Here is a 13,774-nt window from a genome sequence, read left to right as displayed (position 1 = left end):
GCAGTAATGCTTCACAGTCATTACATACCCTATGCATGTTTATATAATACAACCAGCAAAAACTCAAATAAAAGAGAATGTGATAGACAACTTATCTGTTTATAAACAGTTCTTAAAACCCAGTATATTTGATGAAACTTTCATTTCTATACCAAAATATTTTTTTTAACTGGAAATCTTTACCTATTAGAACACTATAAATGAAAAGTAAGAGATGATGTGCTGTAAGTCCACAGTTTTCACCTGTGCACAGCACCACCATTTTTCCATGTTTGTTGACGCAGACGTTCTCATTATACATATTGTTTTAGCAAAAATAATTGTCACCCAAATGATCAATATAATTATCCAGTTTCTGATGGTGTGCAAGCTAAAACATAGGACAAATACAGATTAAAATATAATTGTACTGAGATACATGTCACTTAACATCCAATCTGCAAATGATTTGCCTGTTCTACTGCTTGCAGTTGGGTGTAATTGGAAAGCTCAAGTCATATATAGGGCCAATTGAAGAAAATCTGCCTATTGATTGTATCTGCTTCCTTTAACACATTACTGCCTTTCACAATACAGAACATGTAAGTAAAGGGTTAATTTATTTCAGAGAGAATCTTTTGCAGCTTTATTGTATATTACTAACTTTGTCCTTTTAAAGGTCTTTTTAAAAACACAGAACAAAAAAAAAGGATTGTATTGCAGTGCTAAATAGGTCTATTTTGTATGTGCATGCTGCTTTTTATGACAATCCTGAGCCTCAGGCTGTGTAAGACCACCAAATTCATTTCAATCAGCAGCCACTGTAACAGAGATTCAGTCTCTGGGGTCAGAGAAAGTGTGTTAATCTACTTTATCTGGTAGCTTACAGAAAATTGCATATTTAAGCCTCTTGTTATGAAAAGGCTGCATCCGTCTCTAATTAATGTGTTGTACGTTCTGTCGAAGGATGGTGCACCTTCACAAACACACAGTGTATTGCTGCCTATAGCAGCAGGAGCAGTGAGGCAGCAGCACATTCATTCAAGTCCTCAGATGGTTAACACTGTACATAACCTCCTCACAAATTGCACAGCTTCAGCAGCAACACATCCATTAGTCTGGAAAAGACAGCGTTCCCAAGTGGTTCCTGTGCATTTTCCCCCCAATTCTCTTGTCACAGACCAATCCTCTGTGTGCTTTTCCTGTATGTAGGGAGTGTTCAGCACTAATCAGGTCAATGATCATCCCAAGACTCAAGGGACCTGACAGGAGCTTTAGTTAGAGGATCTCTCGGACCAGGGCTCGGCTGGTAGGAAATATAACATTAAAGCAAACAGCTCACTTGCAACACTATCTTACTCGCTACGGGAGAGAACATCTCTGGATTCCAGCTTGTCTTTTTTTTCCTTTGGCTCCAGTAAAAGGCAGGATAAAAATAAAAGACAGCACAAAACAAGCAGCTTCTGTGCCGTGTGGCTGTTGGATTCTTCAGAATCTGAAACACTGCTTCTTGATTTCACTGCTGTAGGGCAGAAGGCATCTCAATAAGGTAAGTTATGCTTTATCTGCCTAACTGTATACTGCCGTTCTTTCCACGTTTCTAAATGGAAAGTTATTTCTGAGTAAACTGCCATTCTGCACTGCAGCAAATCAGTGTTCTATCTATGTCAATAAAAAAAGCTTTGATTTCTCCCTTTATTCATTCCCTGAAAGTATTCTAGGCATTTATGTAGTAATCCTCTATATTTTTGATGCCCTTGTGTTGGTACAGCATTTGAGTTTGTGGAAAGGTTAAAAGCAGAAAGCTGAAGTGAAACAGGCAGAATATCATAAGAAAATACCGTATATATTAATATATGAAAAACATAATATTGGAAACATGCTAAATTAAGGAAATTGACTTATACCATATGCTTGGGACTGCACAAGTTAAGTTTTACAAACATATAATGAGTACAATATGCTAGTTTATTATCAGCAGGTATAATAAATAAAAAAATTTGCATCCATGTTTCTGCTGACTCTAAAAAGTAAGCTTTTCAGACTGTACTTTGGAGTGTGTTCCTGGCTAAGGAAGGGTTAATCTCAGTGTAAAACAATACAAGGAGATGGAATCTAGTGCAGTGATAGCCAGTGCATAAAACAAGCTGTTAGTCAACAATGTATTTAGTTTCCATCTTTCTCTTAGAACATCTGATTTATGGAATACCAATCGGTCTTAATAGGTATATGATACCTAAGGGACAAGCAGGAACTGTTACAGTATTTGCTTAGGGTAGATCAACATAACTGAGAAAGGACAAAACAAGCACTGAGGATTCTGGATGAAATGAATTGCACAGACAACAGTTCCTGATGCTTACCACGCATCCTGGTGTCTTGATCTATGTAGCATTCTATAGCTGAGGAAAGCAAATATATATCATGTTGTATATTGGAGAGCTGAATTTCTTTTAGCTCTTATTATGAGATCAGATTCTATCCAGAAATACCCCTAAAATAGGAAAAATCAAAAGCTGGGTGGGCAGGTATCCTTGCCTGCTACCCTGTATATGAAGTTGGTAAATTATATTCAAGGACTTCTTAGCCAGACTAAGGTCACCTCTGTGTTAACAAGAGCCCATTGTCCAGTCGGAATGAGTGTTCATCTTTCTAGCTCACTTTGGTTTAGGAGTGCTAAAGAATGAATGAGTTTGTGTCCTGAATAAGAAACATTTAATCCCATTGATTATAAAGTCTTGGGGACAAGTAAATAACGGAAAAGCATTTAAACGTTTTACACTTTTATTATCTTCATTACAGCAAACGACTATGCGGTCAAATGTACAGTTTTATGTGTCAAATAAAAAAAAGAACAATTTATTCAACTGTATGCTGTTTTTTATACTACATACATTCTTAATGCTACTAACATTAATTGCTTTTGTACAGTACAATGCTACTAATAACGCAGATATAAAGGCATAGTTTTTGTAACGTGCCCAGTACTATATGAGGCTCATATATATAATTTATTATAAGGCGCATTTACTTGACACTCTGATTTCATGCCCATGGTTTGGAAGGACTATAGTTGTAAAACAGAACTGCAGCAGTAGAAGTCGGACCCTCAGTTGGATGAGTCCCATGTGTTTCTGGCAAGTATTTAGTGAAACACAAGGCACATTGCTGGCACCTTGTAGTTATTATTGTCTGTTAATTGTTAATAACTGTAAGCAGGGTTGTGTTCAAAAGCATGAAACATATGCAGTGTGCATACGTGTGGACTGTGTCAAACCAACACATACTGTGGTACTGTGCTGCATTGCAAATTGCTCAGACAGTGTCACGTTCTAAAAATATGCATGTGAGTGATTGTTCTTACACATTACATATTGTGATTCCCTGTCACTTTTCAGATCATCATTAAAAAGGCTTAGGATAATTTTAAATATTATTGAATATTACTACAAAGTGATGCTGCCTCAAGGAAATGCTTCTAATTCACGTAATTCCTGTAGACTCTACACATTTTGCTATGGTCTTAAAAAGAGCAAGTCTTGTTTGGCAATCAACCTATTTTATAGGTAGAAAAACAAGTGCCGGGCTATTTGAGTTTAATAACTGAGATGCTTTTCACAAGATGATCATGCGTAGAACACACACCGATGGAGGCTACAATATTATTTGATGCAGTATGATTTGAAATAACAAGTCAATAAGGTCAGGAGGACCTTGCGAAAATCAAATATATTTTAATAGAATTGAAAGAATGCAGAGCTATCTGGTGCAATTACGTAGGATCGTTTTTTTTCAACCATGACACAAATAGGAAAAGAATACTGGACTTATACTGCCTGTATACAAAACACCAAGGTCTTATTTCTTTTAATTAAATATCTTTCAGTTATGATGGTAAAGCCACCCCATGCGTATATCCTTTACTGGTAATATGAATGTGAAAGTTTTCATACAAAACTTATCTAATAACCTTGAACTGATTCTAGCAGTTGGCTATGGCTGCCACCTGGCTGGTGCTTTACTTGTACTCATTAGTAAAAAATAATGATCGATAACAGTTGTATTTATAATTAAGTAAGCTAACAGATAGTAAGGCCAGAATGTTAACCTTTAATGAAACTCATGTAGCTGGTGCCCCACTGCCCATTTATTTGTTTGTGTAGTCTGTATTCAACTGGTAAATGAACCCATTAGGCTTATTTGCTTGTCATACTTTAGTTTATTCACTAAATTCTAAACAGAAGATAGTTCTGGGTCAGAAATTTGATAGGAGAACACACACAATCCAACACCTGCACCTGCAGAAATCCAACATAAATAATACATTTAAATAAATGTAGGGGTCCATAGGGACCTCTATAGCTTGAGATTCCCTACTAGTTAGGAAATTCCCTGGTGTTGGTCAGCTAAGAGCTGGCTCTGATTTGTAGTTGAGAGGGGAAGTTGTTTCCCTTTCCAGGTCAAAGTGCTCCCCAAACAGTTCTGGATTTGGCCAACAGGTGTCATTATTTTCTTAGTCTTTATAAAGAAAGATGCATCACGTGTTCTTCCTTTTTGGTTACTACAAGAATAGTAGATATCTGCTGGAGAGCCTGGAACTTTGGCTCCAGGTACAGAAAGGCCCCAAGGCAAGTAAGCCTTGGAGAGGATGGGGAACAGGGCCCTGTGAATGAGTTATTAGATAGTGGCAGGTGTACCCTCTAGGAGTGTAAGGCAGATAGGTTGAGCTAAAAAAGAGTAGTGATGAGCTCCAGATTAGTGGTATCTCTTTCAGATTATACTGCCTGTTAGAGTAACAATCATAGTGGAAAGGGAAACAAGTTAGAGGATTTGCCTGGGGATCCGCTGGAGGTGATCCAGAGATGGGTGCCACAGAGATGAAATAGGATTACTGCCAAATGTGTCCTTAAGGGAGTGTCAATGTGTGAAATGCTCTTTTATTGAATGTGCCTTTATCTCAAAGAAGCCTGTACCCTGGTATCCAGTTTTGAGCAGCAAGGAGGTACAGTTCTGCAACACCTCTACCTTCCTTCCTGCCTGAATGTGAGGGCCCAGCTGAGACTGAGGGTCTGATGTAACCAGTGCTCTACATTACTTGAGTAGAAGTTAGTCCTGCATACAAAATAGGGGTTATACATGTAACAGATTTTAAGATCCAAACTGGGTAGAGTAACTTCTATCTGAGCAATAGTTTCAGTTAAAGGTAAACACTGTCTGAAACTGTGAAATTCAATGTGAAATAGAGCCAAGTTATTGTTCCCGCAGAAGCCCAATTCATAGTTTGCAGTTTGGATACTTTGGATACTAAGTTTGAATAATATAAAACCAATGTGTGTACAAGTTGGTTCTGTATCTCCCCTATATCTATATATTGTAACTGCAATTGACATTGTTTACCAGGAAAAAACAATACAGGTTAGAATAATGGGCACAAAAATATATTTTTTAATTATATATATTATATATTCTTTGCATCGAGTATGCCTTTAAACTTAATTGTTGATGTTAATTACCTTAAAGGCTCCCACATTCTATGATTATGCATTTTGGAAAAGCTCTCAAAACATTACCTCTCCATACACAAACTGAAAGCAAAAGGCATTTGCTATAGTGTATAAATAAGTCCTCATACAGCTGAAAATTCCTTTTTGTGTTGTGACTGTGCCTCTTAAACCAAATCTATATTTATACATAGATGAAGTAGACATAATTGAAGTGTCCAGTGCATATAGCCATAGTGTTTTTTTCACCCTGAAATGAATGGTAATGCATTCATTGTGTGCAGATGCATCAATAAAGTCTGCTCACTGTAAATATAAAGAAGAACAAAGAAATGTGGCAAGAGATTTTGGGAGGTTTGCAGTATGAAACAAGCCTTGGCTTAAAATATCACAATGTGAAATTCATTATATTGTATGATATGTTAACATATACAGTACTCCTAGCATTATGTGGCATTTGCTAACATGTATTATTTAGTAATAGGTAAAGTGCCTCCTAAGTAAAAATTAATTAGCAATGTTTATCATAATTCTTAGGTGTAAGTCCCTGGTATTTTTGGCCAAGTAGGTCTGGACCTGCTGACATTTAACTAGGTTCAGAAAAAATACATCTTAATAGTCACCAGGTTTAGTAACCCATAGCAGTCAGCAAGCAGGTATCATGTACTATGATTAATTACAAGAAAAAAGGAAATCCTTTTTAAAAATTAGAACCATTTGCTTAAAATATACTCTATGTAAAATAGACCATAATTCAGAGATTTCTGGATTACAGGTTTCCCCTTTTTTCTTCTGTTTAGCAAGAACTATAAAATACAAGTATCTTTTGGGTTTCTGTCTATCCTGTGCCAGGTAGATGTTAAAGATAATGCTCTTGGGCTATGTGTCTTCTTTATCCTCTAAATTCTGAACAGTTAAGGGCACTTCAAGGCATATCTTATGATTTTTGATAAATTACATGACAGTGTATTTCTTTAGGTTTGACACATGTACATCTCTGCTGCCCACTTTTGCCATTGCAATGTGCATTGTCTTGAGCCAGTTGCAATGCATTAGGCAAGTTGGTGCTGCCACTCTTATAAATAAGGCCAGTGTGTTTTGTAAAGAAGTTGGGGGCCATTCCAGAATTTAAAGTTAGCAACTGGGGTTACTTTGGGATGCCTTTCAGTTTGGCACCCTTCCGGATTGCTGGCCTTTCCTTGGCATTTAACATGTTATAAAAGGTTATAAATCAAAGACTTAAGTTTAGTCCTATTTTGAAAATATCCTTAAAGGAAAAATAAAGTCAAAGTCACTTGGGGGTGCCAAAATGTTAGGCACCCCCAAGTGACTTTGACCGCCTACCTTTTACCCCGGGCTGGTGCCCCTGTTAGGAGAAAACAGCACCAGCCCGGGGCACCTGGAGCGCAGCGCTTCCGTCTTCCTGGCTTCCTTTTCCTGAGTGCCAGCGGTGGGCGCATGCGCAGTAGAGTGAAAAGCCGACTTTAACATTTAAGTTCGGCTTTTCACTCTACTGCGCATGCGCGCGCAGCGAATCAGGAAAAGGAAGCGCCGGCAGCTACCCCGGGCTGGTGCTGTTTTCTCCTAACAGGGGCACCAGCCCGGGGTACGAGGTAAGCGGTTAAAGTCACTTGGGGGTGCCTAACATTTTGGCACCCCCAAGTGACTTTGACTTTCGTTTCCCTTTAAGTATTAATATTTTCATGTCTGGCAGACAGCTATGTAGAGCATAGAAGTGTTTTGCAAATGATGTTTCCAGTTTCTTTGTTACTTGTGTGGTGGTGTAGATTCATCCTTCTCAATTTCTGTCTTGTGTTTTCTACATAGATTCCATTTGTGGGACAGTATTATGTGTGGTAAACAACATTAGCTGTGGCACATGTGCAGATACCTGGAATTGTTTAATCCTGTTAGCTATTAGGAATGCACATTTTATCTGTGCATACAATGTAAGGGCATGTCCTACATCTCTAGAGATTACAAGAAAATGTACTGCTGCTGCAGGTTGAAATAGTGAACTTCTGACAACGATATTTGTCACATTTTCCTATAGGAAACCAGTGGTAATTCCAAGAACCCTTTATTTTAGGTGGCTGGTTTTATGTAGCATTGTTTGCTATATTCCACAAAGATACAATTAGATAATCTCCTGACAACTGACAAAAAAAAACACCAGAAATTATGAGCACCCAAAAATTTGTGAGACTGTGAAAAATTTGTGAAATGGTGAAATATTAGCGAAACGCGAAAAATGACGCGCATTCAAAAAAAATTGTCATGCGTTTAAAAAACAAATTACATTTTTTGATGCATGCGACTATCTTGTCATGCGCCAATTTTACTCTTTTTTTAACAGAGTTTTTTTTTTTCTATATTAGGGCTTTGTAGGTGACAGGTTTCAAGATAACAGATTCCATACTATTACCTTACCAACAATTCATCTGCCTTGCTTATTTTAAGAAATCAGAGGGGAAAAAAGATTTAAAAAGCACATTAATTACATCAAGACAATGAACAGGGAATGTGGGAACAGGTTATAGGACTCATTTGTGTAAAAAAAATTCAAGTACCCTGTGTTTTGCACTCCTGAAACTGAACTTAAAGAGTTGTGCTTCACTTTGTACTTTGTGCTGCCTCAATTTGGAAGCACTAAAACACAAGAGGCGAGAGTTGGGTGGAACATTGGCATCCCCTTGAGAGCTGTTTACTAGTGCATTGTCACGATCGGTAACCCAAAACCCAGAACAATTGCCAAGGTCCCGGTCACAGCTCACAGTTCTGCCTATAACAGCCACCTTTCGCTTTGGGTGGAGCCCTCCACTACTCAGGTGCCACCAGGTATTAAAGTGAGAGGACCAGGGCAAAGGTTCTGAGCAAGTAAGGGAACCAGATCATTTGAAAAGGACTGAAGGAGCTTACCAGAATCAGAGACAGGCAGGCCAGGTCAAAACCAGGACAAAAGCACAGTACAAAATCAGGATCCAGAAGAGAAATCAAACAGGTCAGTCCACACGGAGCTCACTCGAAGTAAGGATACAAGCAAGGGTCAGAACCAAATACACAGAATCCCAGCACATCCAGGAACTTTGCTACAAAGACCTATAACGGGCAATAACTGAGTGCAGAGCAGAGGGTTATATAAGCAGGTTGATGGTTAACACACAGCACATATGACCAGATTAACAACAGGTGAAGCTAACCATGCCTACATGAATATACAAGGGTAACATAGCATGGAACTAGGACCTTTGCTGTCTGCTTATATAGAGCAGTGGTAAGGCTACTCCATAACAGCCTGCAGGTCACTGGTTCAATTCCAGGCAGGATGTTATATGTATCATTTGGTACGTGTTGGGAAATGCCAGGAGGCACAAGACCCAAGAGAGCTCTGTACCTTCCACCTGCCTATGAGAATTGTTGTGTACAGGAGTTCCTTTTGCCAGTGTGACACAGCTGCTCCATGCATGAACCTTAAGTGGTGCAATTTTGTGCCTATTTCCATAACGGCTCTTGCACCTGTAGCACTGGTAAATGAGTCCTTTGCCCATCCTGTACAGTTTAATAAAGTATCCTTGAATTAACTCTTTTTTGTAGTTATCCCTATTTCAATTCTAAACAGCACAACTTATTTCCATACTTCCGTCTTCTATCTTTTGGCCATGCCACTATAGCTCTAATCAAATTTAATATAAAACTAAAGAATGAAGAATACTTTTTATGAATTAATTTATTTCACAAAGCACATAAATTTGATTCTAGAAGAATAAGTCTGGATACTGATTCTGCAGGTGCTCCCTGGTGCTAGTCGCTTTAACTTTTAGTGGCATCAATAAATCTAATGTAACCCTAGTGCAGCAGGGACTCTGCAAGCCATGCTGATTAAGACAAGATTCATATCTAGGACAATGTGACTGTTCCATATTTATCTCCTTAAAGCCTTCCGTAGGAATCTATTTATCCTAGAATAGTTCCACTTTTGCTTAGCTAAACATGGCTTGTAGTGCTTAAATATTTTCAGGGTACTAAATTGCTTTATAAAAGCTATTATAATAAGTAAGAGGTAAGTGGAAAACGAAAGTGACAATTAACAAGAAAGAATGTTTTTTTCATATTGATATTTTTGTAGAATAATGCACACCAAAAAGCATTGCATTAGGTGCAGATTGATATGCCTTTTAAATGTGAGCTTTGTGGTGCAGGGCATAACCTGGACACAGGCACAAAAATGTATCGCTAACAACTTCATCCCTTACTTCAGATATTGCTCTTTTACTGCTGCAATTATATGCTGTCATTGGCTGCAGTCCACATGTAAATACTTAAAGCAGCCACACATTCAGCAGCTGACTACTACACCAACAGGGACAGGGTCTGTTGCATAGTTCCAATTTTAATAAATGCTATTCTGTTTCTACTACTGAAGTGACACATCCAATGCCACAAGATTTCAGTTTTCCTTTAGCATGGCAAAGGACTTTAGTCTAAGCTAATTCCAAATGTTATAGAGGTTATAAAGGTACAAAGTAATTGCATCAGTTAAATTCCCATCTGATTATTCTCAATACATTAAACCGGTCAAATCTAACTGCTCATTTACTGCTCTGGGTTATTGGAGTGGAACAAACATGACCCTTGTTATGCCATATCACCATACATAGATACGTTACATGCCGTGAGATTTAGAAATATTCTGAATAGAAATCAACTTAAAACTGATTAATGATTGTAGCACACATAAAGGCACATGTATGCTGTCACTGAGCTGAATATATGTCTCATATATATTGCATGTGTTTTTATTTGTAATGTATTGAGTGCCTATGCAATAAAGCACTTGGTACATGAGGTCAGTGTGACAAACCACTCCAATATTTATGTTGCATGAGTAGAGCTGTGCCATTAGTATGATTTATGTTTTCCGCTTGGATGCTAGCTAGCTTATGAATGCTAATCACTATCTTTCACAAGTCATTCACTCCTACATTTATATGCTTAGTATGGTATATTAAAGGGAATGTTAGTACATACACACAAATTATATATTTTAGGGGACCCAAAGGACTAACTTACCCTTCAGTTTAAGAAATCTATGGTCTGTAACTATGCCCTGTGGAAGGAGGTTATATTTTCTGTTTCCTGTCTCCATTGGTCTTCACCTTCTACCAGGGGTGGATGTGCATGAGTGATTGAAGCAGAAGGCCTCAGTACCAAGCTTTGAGCACTAAGGTAACCAAGAAACCAGGGAGCAGGGACCCTGTGAATGAGGTAAAGCTAGTGGTAGCTAGTCATAGCACGTTTATAGGAGCTTAGTTTTTCACTCCATTAAGAAGTAGTGGGTTAATATTTCCCAGGTAACACCACCTAGGTATGGGGAACACAGATGGTAAGGTACTCAGGCTAGCTATCATCTCAGAAAGACTTCTGCTAGGGGGGATCCATTTCACTTCTGGGTAATGTGGAGTGACCTTTTGTAAAACTGCTTGATCTTTGCAATATGTTTATATTTCAGCTTGCAAAACCTTTTCTCCAACACCACAAGCAAGGTTGTTGCTACACAGGTATTATGTTTTAGGAAATCTTCTCATTTCACTGGTCCAGTTTACAGTCGAGTAGACTATCCATAGCAGTCCAATTTACAAATACAAAATAAAGACCAACTGAGACATTAAGAATAGACAGTTAATGTAATGATGAACTTTTCCTTTAACTCCCCTTTTTTAGGTTTTGAGTAATGCACCATATGATACATTTTCTGTAATGCTACAAGGTGAGGAATTCAATATTAGCTGAGAAGCTGAATTAATTCATAACTCCTTCATAAAATCATCAGTCTTTTACAGCTAAATATAGTTTAGACATTTATAATATGAATCAGTCATAACAGTTATTTTTGCTAAAAACAATAGGGATTTTAAGACCTCCAAATGAGATACTTTGTAAAGAGGAAAAACTACAGTCAGTAAAAGCTTTCCAGTTTGTTGTGTCTTTTTCAGTGAAGATGTTTTATCAAATCGAGACAGATCTGGACACTTTTATAATTAGACAGCACTGAATAACACATACACAGCCTGAAAGCTCCCTGGATTTTTCCTACTGCCTAGGACAGCCTGCCCAAACTGTGAAAACCTTCACATCTTTTAGAAAATGTATAATTTTTATTCAGATATGTGTGCTTAAGCACCAAATGTAATCACCTGTTTGCAGCTGCGTAGAAACAAATGACCATCAAAATATGTACTATATACTGTATATATATATACAGTATATATATATATATATATATATATATATATATATATATATATATATATATAAAAATATATATATATATATATATATATATATTTTGCAGAGAATCGGCAAAATACTCCACATGAATACTCACCACATGAAGGGCACTCGCCAGGTGCTGACCGAGAAATACAAAGCACATGTATAGAGAGCACTCACGGCATTATAGTGTAGAAAAAGTCAGTTTATTTAGTCACCACATCAACGACGATCCTGTGGGGATCGAAACACATTGTCTAAATAAACGGACTTTTTCTACACTATAATGCCGTGAGTGCTCTCTATACATGGGGTTTATATATATATATATATATATATTTCTAGAATGGAGAGCACACCACCGTTCAGGAGCGATACCTGGGTGCCAGAGCAGAAAAAAACAGAATAGAGAGGCAGGTGTCGGCACTCGCAGGGTTCTCACGATAAAGACTCATGGGCAACAAAGCAAAGTAGGATGCAATAGGTGAGGTTTATTGGTCCAACGTTTCGGTTCCTTACTGGAACCTTCGTCAGGGAAACATAAGTGTACACAAGACAGAGTTTAAAAACAGTATTTGGCGCCAAGCAGCGCGTTGCTAGGCAACCCTACAGTAAACCCAAAGACCCTGAAAGAAAGAAAAGTAGAACAAAAGAGGTTTTATGTACAAACCTGTGCGTGGTGTCATTATTGTGCCAGGATCCCACATGGACAAATTGACAATCGCTGCAGGCAGTGTGCCCCGTGTGCAAGTATCTGTTAGGAGCCGTCTGTCATTCACATAAGGCGCCGCCCACGTAACCCATACGTAGCGCTCCATAGCAACGGCGCAGAAGCCCCTGTGCTTGAAGTCCCAGTGCAGGGAATCATTCGCGGCACTTCATGCCGATAAACAGTAAGCCCCTGTAGCTGCTAGCGCAGCATTGAGCGGTCGGTGTTGGCCACGGTTAGACATCGCTGGTTGTGTCCAGGGATGTCAGCCGGCCAGAAAGCCACCTTAGGGGAGTGTATAGTTTGCACATTTGAGGGCATGCTAATGGAGTAGAGTCGCCAAGGGTACGCTTGGGCCCCCCGCGGGGCTTTCACATGACAGGTAGCGCTCATCGATAAGTGAACTGTCAGCACGGTGAGACGGTTCTCCTTGATACGAGCAAATAACCGGGGTAAACAGGCTGCCATTACATTACTGGTAGGGTACGCCTGCTACCCACATTACTGTCGCGTAACGGGTGTATAGGCACAGTGGTATTCCAGGCAAATGAACACCCAGGGCAGGGAGGTTTAGGAAAGGGGATAGAAAGGGAAAGATAATATACAGGTATGTAGATATACATAGTAACGGGTTTCTAGCAGGAAGATATACACAGATCGCTACTTTTAGTGAACACCCAGCACATAAAGGGGATACATCTTATCAACTATGTATCAAAAGGAAAAGAACAGGTTATAGAGCATGCAGGGGCAGAGGCTACAGTGAAACCAAATTTGAGCTTAAATGAAGCAGCCAAGCGGCAGAGTCTCATTAAGGCCCCTGGGGGCCACACAGTCAAGTTTATGAATCCATCTGGATTCCCTCTGTAGAAGAGCTTGGTCTCTGTTCCCCCCACGTGCAAGGGGGGGTTGAAAGTCAATTGCCATACATCTGAATGTAGGGAGCGAATGCTTCATTTGGAGAAAGTGTCTAGCCACAGGTTGATCAGCCTTTCCTTCCTTAAGGGCTCTGCTAACTGCAGAACGATGGTTACCAATGCGTTCGCGCAATGTGGTGATGGTTTTGCCCACATAATAGAGGCCGCAGGGACAGGAGATGATGTAGATCACATAAACAGAGGTGCACGTCAGTCTGTGGTTGATCTTAAACCGTTTGCCCGTATGAGGGTGAGGGAAGTTGGGTCCCGTCAGAAGGCATCTACAAGTGACACAGTCGGGACACTTATAGCACCCCAATTTTCTTTGTGATGAAAGCCAATTAGAAGAGGGAACACTGTGACCCTTGAAGTCAGTTTTGACCAGAAGATTGCGTAGA

The 13,774-nt window shown here is 39.0% G+C and overlaps 1 protein-coding gene across 1 annotated transcript in view; it reads left to right on the top strand.

The window, feature by feature from the left end:
• Positions 1-1,001: 1,001 nt before the first annotated feature.
• Positions 1,002-13,774, top strand: part of cdh12 (cadherin 12, type 2 (N-cadherin 2)) — a 410,646-nt gene continuing 397,873 nt past the window's right edge. The window contains exon 1 of the mRNA XM_018094961.2: positions 1,002-1,528. The gene's annotated coding sequence lies outside the window, so the exon portion shown is untranslated. The remainder of the gene's footprint in view (positions 1,529-13,774) is intronic.

The sequence above is a fragment of the Xenopus tropicalis genome, chromosome 6 (genome assembly GCF_000004195.4).
Source record: "Xenopus tropicalis strain Nigerian chromosome 6, UCB_Xtro_10.0, whole genome shotgun sequence".
NCBI classification, from domain to species: domain Eukaryota; kingdom Metazoa; phylum Chordata; class Amphibia; order Anura; family Pipidae; genus Xenopus; species Xenopus tropicalis.
Note: the sequence above shows the minus strand (reverse complement) of the source record. Positions and strands in the feature narration are given on the sequence as shown.